Raw genomic sequence first — 17061 nt, 5'->3', positions numbered from 1 at the left:
CTCCTACCATATTCAAATTTATATAGACATTCAGAAAATCAATTTGGAACTATGCCCCAAAAGTTACAAAATTGTGTATGCCTTTTGGCCCAGCACTATTGCTACTAGGCCTATACCCCAAAGAGATCAAAGAGGAAGAGGCTGTTCTGTGTGCAAAAAAATTTATAGCAACTCTTTTTCAAGGTAAAATCTGCAAATTAAGAGGATACTTTTAGGAAAGGTCTGGGAAAGAGATAGCTAAACAAATTGTATAGAATGTCATGGAATGCTAATCTGCCATAAGAAATGATAAAAGGGACCAAACCTAAGAAGATGTGTATAAATTCCTCTAGAAAGAAATGAGCAAAACCAGAACAATTTATTCTATAGCAGCATTGGAAGAAGAGCAATTTTCAAAGTCTTAACAAGGCTTTTGATGAACCATGTTTCCACATGATCAATAATCAAAAAAAAAAAATTGTTACCTACTTCTTGCTAGAGATAATAGATTAAATGTGTAAAATGACATGCATTTTTGTACACAGTCAATATGGGAATTTTCTTGATTATGGATTTATTTTACACATTTTATATATACATATATACACACACTGTAGATGAGTGGACTACTATGTATTGTGCTAAGCACTTTGGATTAAAAAAAAAAGAAAAGAAGATAGTCTTTTTAAGAAGCTTGTATTCTACTAATGTAGGACAAATGCTGTATTTATATATTGCCATTGTGTGTGTGTAAAGATGGGAAAGAGAAAAAAATGAATCCTTGATAATTAAAAAATTAAAATTTAAGAAAAGAAAGAGGAAATAGAAAGTCAAGCATAATCTGTCATACATCCTAAATTTGGGAATTGATTTTAAAGGTTTAATGGAAAGAATATTTAGAATCCAGGATATAAAATATAGGACGTTCATGGTGGGCTTGGAGGGAGTTGGGAGAGAAGAAATACTTTAAAATGATGTAATGAAAACACAAAGAGAAACTATTTTTACTAGGGAGGAAATGGGAAATGTCTGAAGAGTTGGTGGAACAATATAGAAAACTTGTTAACTAGCTTAGCTTTAGCTTTTTACAAGAGGGAACCAAAAGCAGGTTATAAGGAATAAATGGAAAAAATTATGGTCGTTGTCATATTAGAAATAGTGTTTAGAGTGCTGAACTTCATAGTGAACTAAATCTGGCAAGGAAAGTTAAAGACAGCGTTTATTGGGAAAAAGAAGTTCAAAAAAACCTTTGGGGAATTACTAAGAAGAAGAGGGTTGACAACTGAAAATAGATAGATGGCATGGCTACTTATTTCTTTCTTTGCTTCTCTTTTCTATACTAATAAATCTGACCTTTGTGTGGAAGAGGGCAGAACAAAAATTATTAACGGGAAAATGTTATTAATTTAATTTTCATTATGAATTTAACTATCATCAATAAACACAAATCCTAGAAAGTATTGGATATGAAACTGTACAGCTAATCATCTCATTGGCCATTTTTCCACCACAATTCCTAACTTCATTCCAAAGATTTCTAACATAACATATTTTTTTTTACTCTAAATTTTCTGTTTCTCAAGCTAATGAATTCCCATGCCTGGCTCTTCCACTCCACCTTAGTTACCTGCAGATATGGTCATCCAGTTGATTCTGCCATCTCCCACAAGGTTTGTATTTCCATATACATGAACTCTCAGAGTCCTTTATCTCATCATAAATTTCCACCATTCCACCTTCCCTCTACTTTGTTATCCCTAAACCTATTATTTGTTTGACTTTCACTCCCTCTCTCTCAGTTCTTTCCTAGGCCATCTCTTCTTCAACTTAACTGCACTCTCCTCCCTACCCTTTCTTCACTCTTCCGTGGAACAGTTCAACTTTCCTATTTACTGTTCCTATTAATGTGCTTACTATGTAATGATAGAAAAAATCATTATGCTATACTGACTAGATCCATCATAAATTTATGGACCCTCACTGCTGGCCTGGTACAATCTTTTACATTTCCCTGATGGATTTGTTATCCCACTTGCCTCAGTGGTAATTTCAAATCTTTTTAGCCTTCTTCAATTAATCTCCTAGGGAAATCTCTCTACCTTCTTGGCTAAAGACATCACTTTATACATCAATGAGAAAATTAAGGCCATTCCCCAGCAGTTCCCTCTCCCTCTTTTCTCTTCATCTCTTATCACTTGCATGTTTTCCCCACTATCTCCTTTACCCTTGGTTCACAGGAAGTTGTCCTTCTTTCCTAGGAAAATTCCCTCTTAATTCAATTTCATCCAATTTTTTTCAGCAAATTGACCCTCTATTATCCCTATTCTCTTGCTAATCTTCAAAGTTTTTTTTCCACTAGCTACTTCCTTCTTTCTAACAAACTTCCATAACTTTTCAATCTTTAGAAAATCTACAGCTGAATTCTACTATTCCCAACTAGTTTATTGTTAATATTTTATTTTCCCTCTCTTTGTGGCTAAGCTTTTTGAGGGAGCTATTTACAACTCATACCTCCACTTCTCCTCTCTCTCAATTCTGAATCCTCTGCTATCTGGCTTTCATCCTATCCAAAACCAACTCAGTGACTGGTGAGTCCCTGATTGGAACCATCTTATTAGAGTATCCAGTCACTTTGCTGCTCACTTTTCCATTTCCAGTTCACCTTTGAGTCATTCCATTACCATACCAGCTACCTCCTATCCAAACCCTCTACCTCTCTCTCAGCTTTCCTTTCTGTTTTGTCTTATCCTATTAGACTGTAAGCTTCTTGAGAATAGGGACTGTCTTATATTTTATGTGATTAGCACAATACACTTAAACGCAGTCTTAACTATGTATCTTTGTCATTCAACTAAAACTCCTCTCTCTAAAAGTTACCAAAGATCTACTAATTGCCAAATGTAGTAGCCTTTTTTTTTTCAGTTCTCATCCTTTTGACATTTCTGCAACATTTGACAGTATTGGTCACCATCTCTTTCTAGATCACTCTCTATTCTAGATTTTCATGACATTCCTCTTTCCTATTTCTCCTACTTATTTCACTACTTTCTTTGCTGGATTTTTACACAGTTCAAGCCTGCTAACCCAAGCTCTGTCCTATATTCTTTTTTTCTTCTTCTGCATTATCTTTCAATGAGTACCCCCTTGGGATTCTATTATCATTTCTAGGCACATGATTCTCAGATTTGTTTATCCAGCCCATGCCTCTCTCCTACCACCAACAGGTTTTTTTGACTTCATAAAGAATCTTGTAGATATCTCAAACTCAACATGTCCAAAACTAAACTTATTCTTTTTCTCCAAAAGCTTTCCCTGCTTCTCAACTTTTCTATTTATGTCAAGGAAATCACCATCTTTTCAGTATCAATTCATGTCATCCTTAACTTCCCTCTCATGCTTCTTTCACAGTCTTCTGACAGTCTTTTCTTTCTGCTTTCACAACTTGCCCCTTCCTTTCCTCTTACACTGCCATCACCCTGCTGGAGGCCCTCATCATCTCAAACCTAGACAATTTCAGTAGCCTTCTAATTGGTCTCTACCTAAAATATTTCTTCGGTGTTCTACGGAGCTATTAAAATGATTTTCCTGAGCTATTAAAGGTCAAATCTGGCCATATCACCTTTCAGTCAAGTTCAGTAGCTCCCTATCACTTCGGGGAACAAATTTTATTTGTTTGATTATTTGTTTGATATTTAAAGCTCTTCACAACCTGGCCCCTTCCTGTCTTTGCTATCATCTTAAATTTTATTCCCTTTCACATACTCTACAGTCTAGCTGCATTGACCTTCTTGCTGTTCCTAGAACTTAATACTCCATGTCCTGGCTTTTTTATTGGCTCTCCCACAAGGCCAAACTGGTTTATCTTCTCAGTTCTATCTCCTGGTTTCCCTGGATTTTTTTCAAGACTGGTTCAAATTCAAATACCTTCTTTGCAATTTTACCACTTCTCCCCTCTCTCTGCCCCTCCCATTGCTAGTACTTTCCTTCTGAGATTATGTTGTAGCCTTTCTTTGAATTTTGTATGCACATGTATTCAAATATGCACTCCTTAAGGGCAGAATAATTTTTTTTTCCTTTCTATCCCCAACATTTGACGTAGTACAAGGCATATAATAAGTACTTAATAAATGCTTTTTGATTTACTCAGGTATGAAAATATATGTTTCATGCTAATAGGAAATTAATACTATGACAAAAAAGAGTAATAATTGCCCTTTGAGTAATTCATTTTACCTGGCCCAAATGAGGTACATACTTATGTTCTACATTAACTGACAGACATGACTGCTGCCATTGTGAGCACAAATGTCCTTTTTTTTAAATGAAGAGAATAGAACTGTAGCCAACAAACAAAATAAAAAATAAAACCCCTAGTGTGGTGATGAGACAGCTAGGATTCAAATCCTGGTTCTTATCACATTTCCTGTGTTATTTTGAATAAATCATTACTTTCTGGATCACAGTTCTTAACTTTGATGACCCTTAAGGTCTAAATCTATGATCCTATTGTCTTATGAAACTCTTTACTTAAGTAATAAACTTATTTCCTGGAAATTTCTAAAATATGTTATTAAAAATATAATTAGTTGTAAAAGTAGGGGGAAATGCAGTGATTACAAAGAGCTTAACATTCATTTATAACAAAACAGATTATATTCTTTTTCATAGGTTATTTTTTTTAATAACTTTTTATTGACAGAACCCATGCCAGGATAATTGTTTTACAACATTATCCCTTGCACTCACTCCTGTTCTGATTTTTTCCCTCCTTCCTTCCACCCCTTTCCCCAGATGGCAAGCAGTCCTATACATGTTAAATATGTCACAGTATATCTTAGATACAGAAGGTAGAAATAACTTGGGAAGAAAAACAAAAATATAGATAGTTCACATTCGTTTCCCAATGTTCTTTCTTTGGGTGTAGCTGCTTTTGTCCGTCATTTATCAATTGAAACTCAGGTCTCTTTGTCAAAGAAATCCACTTCCATCAAAATATGTCCTCATACAATATCGTTGTCGAAGTGTATAATGATCTCCTAGTTCTGCTCATTTCACTTAGCATCAGTTCATGTAAGTCTCGCCAGTCCTCTCTCTATTCATCCTGCTGGTCATTTCTTACAGAACAATAATATTCCATAACATTCATATACCACAATTTACCCAGCCATTCTCCAATTGATGGGCATCCATTCATTTTCCAGTTTCTAGCCACTACAAATAGGGCTGCCACAAACATTTTGGCACATACAGGTCCCTTTCCCTTCTTTAGTATCTCTTTGGGATATAAGCCCAGTAGTAGCACTACTGGATCAAAGGGTATGCACAGTGTGATAACTTTTTGGGCATAATTCCAGATTGCTCTCCAGAATGGTTGGATTCGTTCACAGCTCCATCAACAATGTATCAGTGTCCCAGTTTTCCCGCATCCCCTCCAACATTCATCATTTTTTTTCCCATCATCTTAGCCAATCTGACAGGTATGTAGTAGTATCTCAGAGTTGTCATAGGTTATTTCTTTATAAGACTACTGAACTGATCAATCAAGAGAATTCTACAAATTTAGTTCACCTAAATTTTAATGAGGCATTTAATATAGTCTTTTACCGCTATAATTCTATGGAAAAGATGGTGAGATAGTAGACTAATATAGTCTAATTATAATAAACTAATAATAATAGTCAAACTCAAATAAAATGGTGGCCACTAAATTGTAAATAAGGATCTTCAGTTTCTTTCCAGTGCTAATAAAGTCTATTCTTGTTCAGTAGTCAGAAAATGGAGTCCAAAGGAAAGAGACCTGTGGTTTTGTTGCCTGATAAAATTGAGTTAAATGACAACTCATCCCATTAGAACATGAAGACATGACCATATGATATTATTTTATAGATGTTTTCAAGGAATGCTAAATGATGAAATACTTCTCTTACTGGATTGAGATGATTTTTCAGCTATACCTTTTAAAAAGTTTCAGAATAGTTTAAAGATAAATTTAGTGTGATATTAAACATTCCTATCTGTATATTCAGCATTTAAGAAGTAAGAAATTTTAAATATTTCCAGTCAAAAAAATTACAACAGATATACTCACAAAACAGGAAGGATTTTCTTTAAAGGATGTAAATTCATAAGCATAGCACATGGAACCCAAATAAAATTACTTCTTTAAATGTGGATCTTAGTAAAAAACAAACAAACAAACAAAAACAAGTCATACTTTAAAGTATTGGGACATGAAACTTTAAAGTAACAAATACTATTTAATAATTATTCACTATAGTATTCTTGTGATATCTGTCTTTGCTAAAGAACTAAAAACCTTTATTTTCTTTTTTTCTTAGTATTTTCCTTTCATATATAGTTTGTACAGGCTGCATTTATTATTAGATATAATTAATGCGAGAAGTTCAGTTGTAAGCTTTGGTTCAGTTCTTTCTGATAAAACTCAAATTGTTAAGTTTCTGTGACCATGCTCTGAAATGTAAGCGTATGGATATGTCTTCAACCTTGGGTCGATAGTCCAGTTTAATATCATCACTTTTTAAAAAGAAATCATTTTGCTTCATAAGCACATTGTTTTGTTTTGTTGTTGTTTTTTTTTTTTTTTTTTTTTTTTTTTCAAATAAGAGAAACCTGAGGTAATCCTGTCTCCATACTGCTCTTTTACCTAAAAGCTCGGGATCTGTTTACCTGGTTGAAATTCAGATTGTTTTATTATGGTGTCAATTCTTTGGTTTTGGCAGCACTTCTAAAGTATCTCTATACAAAAAGAGTACCACAGTGAATGAATGCTAGTGTTGACACCACCTAACAAGCAGGGATTATGTGTTTACAGACGAAGTAATATGATAGGTCAAGTATAAGAGGCACTTCTCAAGAGCACTTCACCACATAATGAGTGACTGACTAGAAAGTGCAGAGCTGCCACTCTTTAGCTTCATTTCCGTGTTGATGCCTGCCTCTCTCCTCCAAAGCCCTCTTGATCATGTTCAGCTGCTCTGTTCTCATGTGGTGAATAATAGTAGAGTAAAGCTGCTTTTCTGTCTCATTTTTCTTGCTAATTTACACATTCAAGCCATTTTTTGTTTGCTACCCTTATTTGCTATTCCCTTTTGTCTAGGCACTGTTCTCCTTTTTGCCTGAGGCCTATGAACTAATTTGAGCTTCTATAATTACTTCATGTTTTACACCTGTCTGCATATCATGCAACCCTTGTCTCTGTACTTAAGCTGTGTATTTCCTTGCAGAAAAGCTAGTTTTCATATACAAGGAATCCCTAAGTTTCTTCTCAGACTTCCTACAGACAAAACACAATTAAACTGTTGAGATGTTCTCAGCAATGAAGCTGACCTTCTGGGTTCATGAAGGACAAATGAATGCTGTCTGTTCAGACAGTTTGTGTTAAGACATTGTTGAGCAAAGAGCCCTGAGCTTTGTTCCTCTTGAATGAAGCAGTGGTTGTAGTCATTTTAAAATCATTAAGACTCTGAATGCACACTATCAGTCTACAGTGTTTGCTCTACAGCTGCTCTTCTGCTTTAATAGCAGCTTATTAAATTTGGGTCAAGCGCACTCTGAAGAATATCACAATGAAGAAACTGTTCAAAAAGTTACCTGTTTAAAAAAGGCAATTGATTAGATTTTTAACTTAAGTGACAGCTGCAATTCATTGCCTGCTCTTTGTGGTGTCCTGCAACCAGAGCAGCCTTTTGTAATTTGGTCTTCATTTTGTAAGAGCTTTTTTGAATAATCCAGGGTTGCTTTCCTCTTGGAGCCTGCCTCAATCCAATTAGGAGTTTAACAAGGGTCAAATTAAGGAGACTTTACACTTCATGTCTGCATCATTAGCTATAAGACTGTTCTGTACGCGCATGACTGTGTGTCAGGGCAAGGGGGGGGAAGGCTGCAAGATGGGATGGACACAAAGCTGTCTGTCATCTACCATGTGGTGCAACCCTTAGCTGAATGGAGACGCAGCAGGCTACCAACAACATTTCCAGTTGTCTTTTGGGGTTGTGTCTTGTAGAATCAGCTGGTGCAGAGAGTTGTTTGGAGGTTACAGGTGCTAGCTAGGACTGAAGAAAAAGAGTATGCTTTATACCAACTCTATTCTCTGCTGGTATCCTATTGTTATTGGACAAATGACTAGGAAGATATGAATTTAGAAACCTCTTGAGCATTCATTATTTTTGATAAGATGACAACTATCTAGGTTCTTGTTCTCACTCTTCATACTATTTCCTACTATTTTTGAAAACATAATTGTTCCTTCTGTTTAGTATTTCATATAGAATTGAAGCAATTTATTTAAAGGGCTAGTATGTTAAAGGCATTGGGAAGATTGGTTTCATGTTATCCAAGAAAAAACTTTAATGAAAATTAATACTCTTTGAAGAAATACATTCCTACAATAATATTTTATTTTGTTCTTCCATTATTATGGGTTATATTTTAGACCCTCTTAGTCTGTTTTAACTATTTTGTATTCCTATTTTTAAAAAGTAAATGATAGGACTGAGAACCTATTTTCATAAAACTTTGGGGAAAAAAAACAACAAAATTCTGCTAATCAGTTCTTAGATGTGTGGGATATTGCTAGATTGCAATGCCTCTTCAGCAAATGCTTTGTGCTACATACAAAGTAACGATTTATCTAAAAATAACACTTTCATTGTTCCTCCCCCCCACCAACCCATTAATAGGTACTTTAGTATCATGTGAGTTTTCATAGTTTAATCCCTTTTCAAAAGCTTTTCAAAATAAAGGCTCTAAATGGTCCTCAGTATTAATTTGATGTGACTTCTGTACAATATGGTTTGAAACTCTCAGAAGCACGTTTTTACAGCTTACCCTTTTTCACTGAAGCAATGTGTGGAAAATGTGAGCTAAATGTTTAATGGAGTCTCTGATGTAAGTCGTTTTTGTTGTCTTTTAATACTACAGCTTTCCAGTTTAAAAAAAATATTGGCATCATTATTAGGTAATGCTTAATAGCTCAAAGGATTGCATTTTGGGTCATCCATTGAATTAAAAACTTTAATGCCCTTTAAGATGCTGATTTTTCAAAGCTTCTTTTAAGCATTTGATTTTCTGAGAGTTTAGTGTGCCAATAAAGAGTGCATGGTAAATAGCAAGCATGCTTTATTGTTGATTTTGCTTTAGTCAATTATATCTTTGTTTACTTTTGTACAACAGTGGCTCTGGGGTTTCTACCTTAGCAGCCTGCAGCTTATCTGTCTCTGAAGTCTTAGTATGGAGTAGAACAATCTTCACTGGCAACAAATCATTTTAAACTTGGCCTATAAATTTCTCATTCCAAAATCTATTTCTTAATCTCTTTGTAGAAGGAAAAATTTATTGAAATTTTTTTATACTACTTTTGGGCTCAGAACAAATTTTCTTAGCAGATACATTTTAAATAGATATATCTAGCCATAAATGAAGACACCATAACTCTAACCCTAATTAGTGAGTATTACTCATAGTGATATAATGTCTGCATAGACCTGTCTTTTTACTCATAGTGAAATGTCTACCTAGACCTATCTTCTTTCTAAGTACAGTACTTTATGTATCCAGATAACCAGCAGCTTTATCATTCTAAATTGACTTCAGAAGTTGCTAATGCAAAAGACTGTCAAGAAGTCTACTTGATTGTATTAAGTTTTATTGCTATATTTTTAAATGTAGGATCAAGTCATTTGGCTACTATAAAGAAAGTCTAGATATATATCTATCTCTTCTATTCACTATAGCTGATAAAAAAAATCTTTAAGTTTTAAATTGGAGAAAACTTATAATTTTAAAATATGGGAATCCAGTCAGATATCCATAGCCGTATGAAAAAATGTCAGTGTAAAAATAAACATAAACACTCCCAAAACTTATGTGTAATTTTTCTTTTCCTCTAAATTGCTTAAGTATTATATATGTACATTTTTTGAATGAACATTCATAACCTCAAAATTAGGTATAAAGGAAATAAGGATAACGTGGTGAAATGGCATTGCTCAGTTACTTAAGAATGTGAATAATATCTCCAGTTTATTGTGTATTATATTTATTATTGATTCCATTTTATTCCATATATGTATTATTCGAACCTCCTTTTGTATCCCCAGAACTTAGAAAACTATCTAACACAAAGTAGGCTCTTAGCAGTGCTTGTTGGTTTGATTTGATAATTCTATATATTCAAACTTTTTTTAGTATTTATAATAAAAATTGTTTGAACACCAGTGTTTTCAAGTCAACAGGCTTTTATTTATAAGTTTCTACTTTGTACCAAGCAATGGGCTATGGTCTGGTGGTACAAAGAAATCCACCTTTTCTCTTCCCCACCTCCCACCCCCCCCCAAAAAAAAAAAAATCCCTGCCCTCAGGGGGGAGACAGCATGCAAACACCAGGTACACAGGGGAGAGAGAATCTTGAGAGCAGAGAAAGAATGAGAGTAGATGGAAATAATTTCAGAGGGAAATAAGGTTACATCAAATAACTGTATTCTGTTTACTTCATAAGTAGTTAGAGCCCTAGTGAGGTCAGTTACTTCTGATCTTTGATTTAGATCTGTAAAAGACCTTAAGGTTCAAATCATCAAATCATCATCATTTTACAGATGAGGCAACTAAGGCCCAGAGAAATTAAGTGACTTGATCGAAAAATCACTCAAATAGTGATAGATAGAATTTGAGCTCAATAAAGCCTTCTTCTAGAAAAAGGTGATATTTGAGTTTACTCTCTTAGAAGAGTAACAGATTCCATGGGATGAATATCAGAAATAGATCTATGGTTCAGCCAGTACAAAGGCAAAAGATTAGAGATGAAGTTATATGACTAAAGAACAGAAAGGAAATCATTTTGTTTGCTGGAAAGATTGGAAACAGACTGCAAAATACTTTGAAAGCCAACTAGACGAGCTTATATTGAGTCCTATAGGCAATAAAGAGCCCCTAGAGTTTATTGAGTAGGGAATGGCATAGTCAAGCTTGTGCTTGACAACTTTGTAAAGTATCATTTAAAGTGGGGAGAAATGAAACAGAGATACAAATTAAGAAGCTGTTATAATAGTCCAGGAGGAGATATGGGCCTGAACTAATTTGTTGTCAGAAGGTAGTGAAAAAAGAAATGGATGGAAGAGACATTATAGAGAGGGAAATGGAAGATTTGGCAGTTTATTGTATATATGGAGTAAAAGAAAATGGAGGATTCAAGTATAACTCCGAGGTTATAAACCTGAAATTAGAAGGATGGTAGTATTTTTGACAGAGAAATAGAGTCTTGTCTCCAACCATTTTCTTTGGCTATCTTTTATGTCTGAAATTCTCCCTCTCCTCTGCTCCAACTACTGACCTCCCTAGATTTTTGAAGTCCCAGCTAAAATCTCACCTTCTACAGGAAGTCTTCTGATGCTCCTCTTAATTGTAGGGCCTTCCTTCTATTAATTAATTTCCTGTTTATCTTGTATACACCTTGCTTTATATATATTTAGTTGCTTGTTTTTTCATCAATTAGATTGTAAGTTCTTGAAATCAGGACTGTCTTCTGCCTCTTTTTGTATCCCAATACTAATATAATGCCTGGCACATTGTAGGCATTTCATAAGTGTTGATGGAATGAATCTCAGTAAAGGAGGGCTTGTGGTAGATGGAGTGATTTAAAAATTAGTTCTGTTTTCATGTTGAGACTGAGATGGTCTTATGGGACATCCTATTTGAAATGGCCAGTAAACATGGAGATGTGGAACAGAATCTCAGGAAAGGGATATGGTGTATATGTGTGTGTGTGTGTGTGTGTGTGTGTGTGTGTGTGTGTGTGTGGCTTAGGAAAGGGATATGGTGTATATATAGCGAGATATAGATATAGATCTCAGATCACCTCCATAGAGATAATAAAACCTTGGATGCTGGTAAGATCATGGAGAGAGAAAGAAAAGAGACAAAAGACTTGAGAGAGAGGAAAAGCAGGTGAAGTACAAAACCTTAGAGATATACCCAGAATTACAGTCAATCAAATGGACAACTAGGTGGTCCAAGCACCAGACCTGGAATCAGGAAGACCTAAGTTCAAATCTGTTCTTAGATACTTGCTAGCTAATGTAGGCCTGGGCAAGTCACTTAACCCTATTTGCCATAGTTCTTCATTTGCAAAATGAGCTGGAGACAGAAATGGCAAGCTACTCTAGTCTCTCCATTGAGAGAATAAATGTGGTTAAGAGTTGGACACAACCAAACAACTAAATTACAATCAGTCAGATAAAAGGAGAACCAGGAAAAAGGTGGAAAGAAAAGAATGGTTACCAATGTCAAAAAGAGATCGAGGAATTTATTAAGAATCGAAAATAAGAAAATGCTGTCAGATTTGCAATTAAGAGTTCATTGATAACTTTTGGAGGGAGAAGTTTGAATTGTGTTGAAGTCTGAAGACATTATACATATCAAACGGGAAAGGAACAATAAAAAGTAGCAACAAGAATAAACAGCACTTTCTAGGAGTTACATTAAGAAAGAGAAGAAAAATGGAAAAGTATAGATGAAGGGATGGTAGGATCTTATAAACATTTTTTTTTAAAATGTGGGAAATTGGACACATTTGAAGCATATAGAGGAGTCAAGTCAAAAAATTATGTCAGCAAGAATTAATTAACCAGCTACTATATGCAAGATGTTATTTTAAGGATAAGGAATACAAAGGAATGCAAAAAAATAAAATTAGCTCCTTTTCTCAAGGACCTCAGGCTCTAAGAGGGGAAACTATATGCAAACAACTCTGCAAACAAGCTATATAGACTTAATAAATTTGAGGTAAACTCAAAGGGAAAATGCTGATTAAAGATGACCAGGAAAGGCTTTATGAAGGCATGATTTTACTAGGCACTTGTAGGAAGTGAAAGTGAGGAGAGAAAGTTTTACAGGTTTAGGGGATAACCAGTGAAAATCGTCAAGAGTTGGAAGATAGAGTGTTACTTTCAGGAGAAGCAAAGAGGAATTTGACAATGAATGGTGTGTATTTTCTTAGTCAAGAATAAGGTCCTCAATTAGACTTCCAAGAAAATATTTTAATGATCTAGAAAAAAATAACAACAAAATTCATATGGAACAATAAAAAGTCGAGAATCTCAAGGGAATTAATGAAAAAAAAAATCAAATGAAGGTGGCCTAGCTGTACCTGATCTAAAATTATATTATAAAGCAGCAGTCACCAAAACCATTAGGTATTGGCTAAGAAATAGATTAGTTGATCAGTAGAATAGGTTAGGTTCACAAGACAGAATAGTCAACTATAGCAACCTAGTGTTTGACAAACCCAAAAATCCTAACTTTTGGGATAAGAATTCATTATTTGATAAAAACTGTTGGGATAACTGGAAATTAGTATGGCAGAAATTAGGCATGGACCCACACTTAACACCGTATACCAAGATAAGATCAAAATGGGTCCATGATCTAGGCATAAAGAATGAGATTATAAATAAATTAGAGGAACATAGGATAGTTTATCTCTCAGACTTGTGGAAGAGAAAGAAATTTGTGACCATTACGGATCACAAAATAGAAAATTTTGATTATATCAAATTAAAAAGCCTTTGTACAAACAAAACTAATGCAAAGAAGATTAGAAGGGAAGCAACAAACTGGGAAAACATCTTCACAGTTAAAGGTTCTGATAAAGGCCTCATTTCCAAAATACATAGAGAATTGACTCAGATTTATAAGAAATCAAGCCATTCTCCAATTGATAAATGGTCAAAGGATATGAACAGACAATTTTCAGATGATGAAATTGAAACTATTACCACTCATATGAGTGTTCCAAATCACTATTGATCAGAGAAATGCAAATTAAGACAACTCTGAGATACCACTACACACCTGTCAGATTGCTAGAATGACAGGGAAAGATAATGATGAATGTTGGAGGGTGTTATGAGTTCAAATGTTGGAGTTCTTGTTCTTCTCAAAACACAGCCGGTTTAGCTTAGGGCCCTCCGGATGTCTCCAAATCCAAAGGTTCTGTCCTTCAGCCTCTGCCTCTGCTTTCTTCAGCCTCCGACCAACACAGAGATGGAATGAATCTCTTGTCTCCTTCACTTGGGGCTCGGCTAGCTTTCTGGTGAGTCTTTCAGACCAGCTTGGTCTCAGTGGGGGGCGTGCAGGAGCCCAGCCACCAGCTACAGTGGTGTGAGATGAAGATGAATCTGGTTGTCCACTGAACTCTCCACTCATAGCTTCTTCCTCTGAAAACTCTTCGTCTGCCACCAGCCAGCCAAGTGGAATATATTCTGCCTTGCCTCGGAAAGAGGGCTTCTGGCGTAACTCCACTGAAATCTGACCAAGAGCCTCTGTCTGTTTCTTTTATCCAAGAGGGAGGAATTGTGGGATACGAGAGAGAGGGATTATGGGTTTTCTCCCATAGTGCTCTCTGGCCCAAAGAGCTTCAAGGGAGGTGTGAACTCATTGAACTCCAATGAGTAAAGGTGTGAACACAAGCCTTGTATTAATTAGTTCTACTTAGTACCTTGTTTCAGGTTCTGGCCAAAATCTTCCTGTAAGATTAGATCAACTCTAATTAGTTAGCAATTAGTAAGGATTCCAACAGGAGGGGATGCAGGAAAACTGGGACACTGATGCATTGTTGGTGGAGTTGTGAAAGAATCCAACTATTCTGGAGAGCAATCTAGAATTATGCCCCAAAAGTTATCAAACTGTGCATACCCTTTGATCCAGCAGTGTTTCTATTGGGCTTATACCCCAAAGAGATACTAAAGAAGGGAAAGGGACCTGTATGTGCCAAAATGTTTGTGGCAGCCCTGTTTGTAGTGGCTAGAAACTAGAAATTGAATGGATGCCCATCAATTGGAGAATGGCTGGGTAAATTGTGGTATATGAATATTATGGAATATTATTGCTCTGTAGGAAATGACCAGCAGGATGAATACAGAGAGGACTGGCGAGACTTACATGAACTGATGCTAAGTGAAATGAGCAGAACCAGGAGATCATTATACACTTCGACAACGATACTGTATGAGCATGTATTCTGATGGAAGTAGATTTCTTTGACAAAGAGACCTAACTCAGTTTCAATTGATCAAAGATGGACAGAAGCAGCTACACCCAAAGAAAGAACACTGGGAAATGAATGTAAACTATTTGCATTTTTGTTTTTCTTCCCGGGTTATTTTTACCTTCTGAATCCAATTCTCCCTGTGCAACAAGAGAACTGTTCGGTTCTGCACACATATATTGTATCTAGGATATACTGCAACATATTTAACATATATAGGACTGCTTGCCATCTTGGGGAGGAGGGGAAGAGAGAGGGAGGGGAAAAATCGGAACAGAAGCGAGTCCAAGGGATAATGTTGTAAAAAAAATTACTCTGGCATGGGTTCTGTCAATAAAAAGTTATTATAAAATAAAATTAAAAAAAAAAAAAGAATAAAGTCCTACAGCCTTCTTTGTAGTGGCCGGAAACTGGAAAGTGAGTGGATGCCCATCAATTGGAGAATGGCTCAATAAATTGTGGTATATGAATGTTATGGGATATTATTGTTAAGTAAGAAATGACCAGCAGCATGAATACAGAGAGGTCTGGAGAGACTTACATGAACTGATATTAAGGGAAACGAGCAGAACCAGTAGATCATTATAACTTCAACAACAAGACTGTATCAGGATGTATTCTGATGGACGTGGATATCTTCGACAAAGAGAAGATCCAAATCAGTTCCAATAGAGCAGTAATGAACTGAACTAGTCAAATTGTATGTGTTACAGTGGTCAAAAACTTCAATATAAATATATTTTCACATCTTTACATACCTTCCCAAATTCAAATCCTCCTGGGCATACTTACATTAGTATAACTATAACTGCTATATCAGTTTGGAATATATATAGTAACATATTAGATGATATGGTTAGATTGAAGGCTAATTTTTCTTCTTGAATAGATTAGATGAAAGGTGACTTTTTTCTCTAATAAATTTAAGTTTTATTTTTTTATTATAGCTTTTTATTGACAGAACATATGCATGGGTAATTTTTACAACATTGTCTCTTCCACTCACTTCTGTTCCAACTTTTCCCTTCCTTCCCTTCACTCCCTCCCCTAGATAGTAGGCAATCTTATACATGTTAAACATGTTAAAGTATATCTTAGATATAATATGTTTGCAGAACGAACAGTTCTCTTGTTGCACAGGGAGAATTGGATTCAGAAGGTAAAAATAACCCGGGAAGAAAAACAAAAATGCAAATAGTTTACATTCATTTCCCAGTGTTCTTTCTTTGGGTGTAGCTGCTTCTGTCCATCATTGATCAATTGAAACTGAGTTAGGTCTCTTTGTCAAAGAGATCCACTTCCATCAGAATACATCCTCATACAGTATCGTTGTTGAAGTGTATAATGATCTCCTAGTTCTGCTCATTTCACTTAGCATCAGTTCATGTAAGTCTTTCCAAGCCTCTTTGTATTCATCCTGCTGGTCATTTCTTACAGAACAATAATATTCCATAACATTCATATACCACAATTTACCCGACCATTCTCCAATTGATGGGCATCCATTCAATTTCCAGTTTCTAGCCACTACAAACAGGGCTGCTACAAACATTTTGGCACATGCAGGTCCCTTTCCCTTCTTTAAGATCTCTTTGGATTATAAGCCCAGTAGTAACACTGCTGGATCAAAGAGTATGCTCAGTTTGATAACTTTTTGAGCATAGTTCCAAAGTGCTCTCCAGGATGGCTGGATCTGTTCACAACTCTACCAACAATGCGTCAGTGTCCCAGTTTTCCCGAATCCCCTCCAACATTCATCATTATCTTTTCCCATCATCTTAGCCAATCTGACAGGTGTGTAGTGGTATCTCAGAGTTGTCTTAATTTGCATTTCTTTGATCAATAGTGATTTGGAACACTTTCATATGAGTAGAGATAGTTTCAATTTCATCATCTGAAAATTGTCTGTTCATATCCTTTGACCATTTATCAATTGGAGAATGGCTTGATTTCTTACAGTCAATTCTCTATATATTTTGGAAATGAGACTTTTATCAGACCCTTTTACTGTAAAAATAATT

The 17061-nt window shown here is 35.3% G+C and overlaps 1 protein-coding gene and 1 long non-coding RNA gene across 2 annotated transcripts in view; one reads left to right on the top strand and one right to left on the bottom strand.

Annotated features, from left to right (window-relative positions):
- The window catches only part of NBEA (neurobeachin), a 754131-nt gene that overhangs the window by 539963 nt on the left and 197107 nt on the right, over positions 1–17061 (top strand). The window lies entirely within an intron of this gene.
- The window catches only part of LOC127554675 (uncharacterized), a 180776-nt gene continuing 177268 nt past the window's right edge, over positions 13554–17061 (bottom strand). Inside the window, exon 2 of the long non-coding RNA XR_007952036.1 lies at positions 13554–15161. This is a non-coding gene — a long non-coding RNA (uncharacterized LOC127554675). The remainder of the gene's footprint in view (positions 15162–17061) is intronic.

This window comes from Antechinus flavipes, chromosome 3 (genome assembly GCF_016432865.1).
Source record: "Antechinus flavipes isolate AdamAnt ecotype Samford, QLD, Australia chromosome 3, AdamAnt_v2, whole genome shotgun sequence".
Taxonomy (NCBI): Eukaryota; Metazoa; Chordata; class Mammalia; order Dasyuromorphia; family Dasyuridae; genus Antechinus; species Antechinus flavipes.
Note: the sequence above shows the minus strand (reverse complement) of the source record. Positions and strands in the feature narration are given on the sequence as shown.